The 6,265-nt window shown below is 37.9% G+C and overlaps 1 pseudogene; it reads left to right on the forward strand.

Moving 5' to 3' along the window:
* The first annotated feature begins 2,841 nt into the window (after positions 1 to 2,841).
* Positions 2,842 to 6,265, forward strand: part of LOC119428438 — a 6,895-nt pseudogene continuing 3,471 nt past the window's right edge.

Consider the following 6,265-nt stretch of genomic DNA (forward strand, 5'->3'; position numbering starts at 1 on the left):
TGTTCTGATAATTTAGAATAATTACACATCGTACAGTAAAGAACTGTTGAGGGGTGCCTCAGCTTTAACCTGCTAACGTCTGCATTCGCTCCAGAGCAACATACTGAACAAGGATCAACATTAGACACAACTTTTGTTGTTACACGTTACAACTTGTTGGCCTTGGTCTCCATTTCAACCTATTTATCATTTTCCTCCTAGTACGTTGCACCCGTAAAATAAAAGTGACCGCAAAAAATGCAACAAGTACAATTTTTCAAGTAAACAGTTGTTTTGTTTTGTTACAAACTACAACTTTTATTAGAAAAGGGAAATAACACACTAAGGCCAACATGTCCATATGGCAGGAGATCGTTTCAATATTTTTTTAAGTTGCTTCTCTTTGGGGTACGAACACTGTCAAAATAAAAGTGTATGTAAAGACAGAGATGTGCGCATGTTAGTCAATAGTTGAGGATAACTAGAATTTGTACACGTACGTTTCTTTTATAAAAATACACATTAAAAAGTTAAAACTCCACACATTTACAAATACTGGCTTCAAGTTTACAGTTGTGTTTAATATTTGTGAATACAAAGAACTATGACCGTGTGTGAAAACGAATTTACTGTGATCTGAGGTCACAGGGTCACAGGCTGGATAATGGAGCACAGAACACATCGATCGATGTGCATCAAGTCACGATGGTCGTATTAAACCTCCACTTGGAACACTTGAAACCCGTTGTGCGTCTCTAATATTGTTACGACTGTGGTTGAATGTGGTTGAATATAGTTTAGTGTGTGTCAATCTGATGTGGATGAATTAGTGTCCAGGTACCTGGTACCAGGTACCAGGTAGGTAATGAGCCGTCATTGATAGTAAAATATTTGTCTCCTCTTACTGTTAGTCCAGGAGGTAAGAAAATTCTGTTTTGGTTACTTTTGTTTTTGCACATAGGTCAGAGAATGAATGAGACGGTTTAAGTTTTGTGTGTTATTTTGGCCCGGGCTCACCCTGATGCTGGTTAGACTCCATTGTGTAAAATACTCAACCACACCTTTGCCATAATGTTACGTCCTGGCCGATCGTAGACGGGTGAAACAAAATAATGAACCGTGTGACGTTTTGTCCAAAATGTTTCAAGTAAAGGTCTAATTATTATCGCTCGTCCTGCAGTTTGACAGTTTCCAGCATGTATGAATGAAATACTGATGTGGGTTTGAACAAATCGTGTCCAATCTTTGCAGAAAGCCAACCCTAACTATAGGATTTATCAAAAAGGGAAGACTTGAGCCTACTCTTAAAAGCAGACAAGGTGCCAGCCTCACTGACAGAAACTGGAAGCTCTGCCTCCCAGTCTGCGTTTGGGAACTCTAGGAACCACAAGTAAAAGTAGGTGTAGCAGTTGGAGTAGTTTAAGACATCCGCTTCTCATCTCAGGAGCTTTCACAAACTAAAACAGGAGATGAGTGAAGTTCCAGCTTTAAACTACACGAGATGCTACGCTCATGCAGCTAAACTCACATGCAGATTAGTCTCACTCCCCTCACTCCTGAGGGTCACTTAGGGTCTTTTTTTGTTTCGGTCACAGGCGTGAAGGTGTAAATTAGAGGGAAAACTGAGTAAAAGGCTCAGTGCTCCAATGGAGGTTTTAGAAATTTGAAATCTTAGACCTTCACATCCTCTAGAGGAGCCTAGAAAATTCTGGGTCAACGTTGTCTAGGCTGATGAGATAAAGATGGAAGCTAACGAGCGTTCTGCGGTCTACAGAAGCACGTGGTCTGACGACGTGAGGAAACAACAACCAAACTGATTGAGAGACCAAGATAATGATCCAAAACACACACAATGAGCTCATCACTGGCCAGAAGTGGTCCAGTCCATCTCCAGACTATATAAATAAATATATATATACATATATATGTAACTTGTCCCACTGCTCCAGTACTTTTAGTGTAAGGTTGTATAATACTTAGCTCTGTTTCAGTAGAGGATGAAACAAGTACTGGTCTTGTTACTTTCGGAGGTGGGGGACATGGGACAGAACGGTGGAGTTATTTGAGGAATAGTTGAATAATTTAACGAGTATTGTTTCTTGAAATCTTCAGCTCCTTAAGGTGCCAACTGCGTTATGCATCCCACTTCATAAACGCGATACAGTCATGTGACGTTTTAATGGTTTCATGTCATTTCCACCACTTCATGCGAGGGATTAACCTTTTTTGTCGGTGCGTTTCTTCGTGACAACGATAGAAACTAATGAGAAGCGTTTAGATAGTTCATTTAACTAGTTGTGTTAATTAAACAGCATCACGGCTCGTGATGAATTGTCTTGTTGGAGTTTGTGTCATAAAACCATCAAGTTGAAGGGAAATTACAGAAAAAACGTTAACGTTCTTAGAGGCTGAGGACGGTTTTCTTGAGGGTAGAAAAGTTGCACACAAGCATTCAGAAATCTTCATGAGGTTTCCTTTACGTCTGATGTCGCTTCAGCGTTCTCAACACATCTATGGATCTTATCTTGAAATCTGGAGGTCTTCCTGCAAGTTAACCACCAGGGAATCACGGTGTGCATTGGGTGCACGCTTGGTGAAGGGAAATGATTGGAAACCCAACTAGGGATTCTCCTGTGTGTGCATGTTTAGCGACAGCGCAGTATTTTTTAGAAGAATTCTGATGTCAACGCTGCTGCTGAAAGCCCACAGACCACAGAGATGCACAACCACACACAAACGACATGCAGACATCTGTATAAATACAAGTACAGGTCAACAGAGAGCATCAGTGACTGACTACACAACGCCAGGCTGATCTTTGAAGAACATCTACAGCGGTTCTACTGAAACTACAGATCCAATATGTCTTCCTGTGCTGCTACGGTCTGCGTTCTGGTCCTGCTCGCAGTTACAGCTGTGTCTGCGAGACCTGGTTCGTTTATCTCAGACAACATGAGAAATACTCACGAGTCCATCGCAGATGAGCTGGTAAGTTTACATGTGGCGTCCCACAGGGCTCCGTTTTAGACCCTCACTTGTTTTCATTTTAAATTAGTTCTTTTATGTTATTGTTAAATTTAATTTATTATTATACGTTTTCTTTCCTAACTTTACTACTTACTTCAACGGGGCGGCTGTGGCTGAGTGGTTAGAGCAGTCGTCCTCCAATGCAAAAAATGGGGGTTCGATTCCACCGGCAGTCACATGCTGAAGTGTCCCTGGGCAAGACACTGAACCCCTCACTGCCTCCGATGTGTGTCCCATCAGTGTATGAATGTGATAAAGCTCTGACTATTCTTTGTACAGATCTAGTAGAGTGCTGTGTGAATGGATAAATGAGGAACAGATTGTGTTGTGCTTCGAGTGTCTTGAGAAGATAGAAAGGCATTATACAAGTACAGTTCATTTACCATTTTCAATTTACGATACTGTAAGCTGCCATCTGATTATTTACTTCTCCTGGAGAAATGTCTTGAACTACAGAACAGAGGAGTTTCTAAACTTATAGGATTCTACTGAACGGTTTCTTCTACAAAAATCTAATTCGTGCTGGTTTAAAATGACAGAAATGTCCGTTAACAGTGGTTCCTAAAGCTGTGAAACACCCAGTGAGGGGTCTTAAGATGATTTCCAGAAATCCACATAAAATGTGAACATTTTTAAATGATTGCCAAAAGCATATTTTAAACAAATGTCTTAAATGGATAAAAAGAAAAAAGAATTGTTGGGGCTGGTCGTACTATCATTTAATCCTTGTTTAATGTCCAGTTAGCAACATTTGCATGCTTTACGCAGTGGTAGTCAGGGTCACCGGTCTCTGACGCGGTTGTTTGGTGGGTTTTAACTAGAAAAGCTTTGGAACTGCTGAGTTAACGAGATAATGAGCAGTAGTTATTTGTGTTTATGACACCGACGATGTGAAGTGAAGTGACTGACTTTGACACTTTCTCCACGTGTTCTTTGTAGAGGTCTGAATGGTATTACTCATCCTGCGGTTTGACAGTTACCAGCATGAATGAAAAGAAACAAAACCTACAGTATATGCTTTATTTGATTTTGCAAGATTAAATCATATTTCATATTGAAGTTGGTTTACAAAAAGCACGTCCAATCTCTGACTGCGGTTTCTTCAGTTTGGTAGAAAGTGCCACATCAGAGATTTTATCTAATGTTTGCACGAAGACGTCTGACTCCCCGTCAGATCTTTTATGATTACATCACAGCATCTGTGCAAAACGCAAAATACTCTCTTCACACTCACAGCTGTGCACGGGTTATTTACTTTATTCTACATTAATTTTACTACTATTTTTTCACAAATCAGTCATTTATTCTTGTAGTTCTAAGTGTGACATGCTTGTAGGACATTTGCTGCAAAAATCTAAACAAAATGTAGAATTTTGTAAAATTATAGTCCATTTTTCTTTTAGTCAACTTAAATGTGTAAAAACGTTTTTAAAAATAGTGTTAATGGATGTGGAGTCTCTCAAGGCTCTGTGTTGAGACCAAAGTTGTTTATTTTGCAGTGAATGATGTGTCGGGGCTTCTGAAGTGAGTTTCATTTGCAGATGATACTTCGTTTTGTTCAGGTCAAGATATTGAACAGATGTTAGAGATGAAACAGGAAGAATTTGTAAAAATACAAACTTGGTTCCAACTTAACAAGTTATCATTAAATTTGGAAAAAACAAACTACATGATACTTAGTAATAGAAATAAAAATTATCTAAGTCCCATTTAAAATATGACAGTATTGAATTTCATAGAGTTAATGAAATAAAATGTTTGGGCGTCGTTAAGGATGAGAAGCTGCCGTGGAGATCTCATGTAAATTACTTAAGAATAAAAATAATCAATTGTATAAACTGTATAAAGTAAAAGAGTTTTTGAATGACAAAGCTTTGTATATATTGTATAATGTAATGATTGTTCCATATTTAACCTATTGTATTGAAGTTTTTTGAAAAGCACGCAAAACAATTACAAATCCTATTTTTATTTTACAAAAAAGAGCTATAAGAATTATTAGTAGGAAGTGCTGTGGTCACCAAACAAATAAATTATTTCATCAGGTGAAATTATGAGAAATTTTATGATATAATATTTTACATCATGTATAAACCTCATTAAAAAATAACCACCAAATATTCAATTAAAATATGAGAGTCATTATAATTGTAAGAGAATGGAAATGTTTGTAAAACCTCCATTTAGAACCAGTCTGAAGGAGCTGCATTGTAATCCAGGGATTAGGATTATGGAATTGCCTTGATATCGCCATAAAAATGTATAAAACTATTTATATGTTTAAGTTGTTGATAAAGTATGAAACCATGTGAGGGATGCGTGGAGTTGTTTGTTGTTCAAGCCTGAGTTGTTTGTTTGTTTTATATTTTTTAAATAAGGGGCAGATATTAGAAGAATTTTCTTCTTCTTTCCGAACCCTTTTCATTCAATATTTTTCTTTTTAATGAACAGTTTAGTTTCTTTTAAATTAATAAAATGAATTTAAAAAAAAAGTAAAAAAAAAAAAGAATTTCATCTAGAATCAACACCAAACTTAAAGATGTTTTATAGACTTACAACAAAAAAGAAAAAATGATACACAACTACAAATTTAAAAAGAAAATAATCATCTGATCACTTTAAATCAATTATTTCCATTAAAAACAATGACTGTTGAGCCACAATACCTGCGCACTCCAAGTGGTAAGGTTCGTTGTTAAATATGGATTTATACAGAACTACTTTAATAAATGATGCACGTGGACCATCAGCTGTTCTGGGTTATAAAGAGCAGAACTGAGCGATGAGCGCGTCACATTGAACTCTACAACTAAAGTTCATAATTGTTTGTTTAAACGTGTAAATATTGTGGAGGTCCAACGGCCGATGGAAGAGACGGACCCAAAGCTAAAGTGGAGCTCTGGGTCTTTATTTCATGACCAGGTGTTTGCTGCTGTGCTCCACCCGAGACTCCGTCACGTGCAAACCTTTGCAGAAGCGTAAGCCTGCAGCTCCGTGTCCGATGCTTGAACGTGCTTTCTGTGTTCCAGGAGCTGAGACTGCCCGAGGTCGGCAGCTTCCCTCTCTTCAGTTCCATCGTCAGAAGCCTCAACAACTCCTGCCAGGTACAAACTCCACCACCCACAAGCACCTTTTACAGGTCTTTAAAGTTCACTAGAAACTTCAGGGCAGACGGATGAGTTTGATTAAAAATACAAGTTTGGTCTTGGTGTTTGTTTTATTTGTTGTTTTCTTCACTTGTTTTATTTGTTGTTTTCTT

Source organism: Nematolebias whitei, chromosome 22 (genome assembly GCF_014905685.2).
Source record: "Nematolebias whitei isolate Nwh7 chromosome 22, NemWhi1, whole genome shotgun sequence".
Classification (NCBI taxonomy): domain Eukaryota; kingdom Metazoa; phylum Chordata; class Actinopteri; order Cyprinodontiformes; family Rivulidae; genus Nematolebias; species Nematolebias whitei.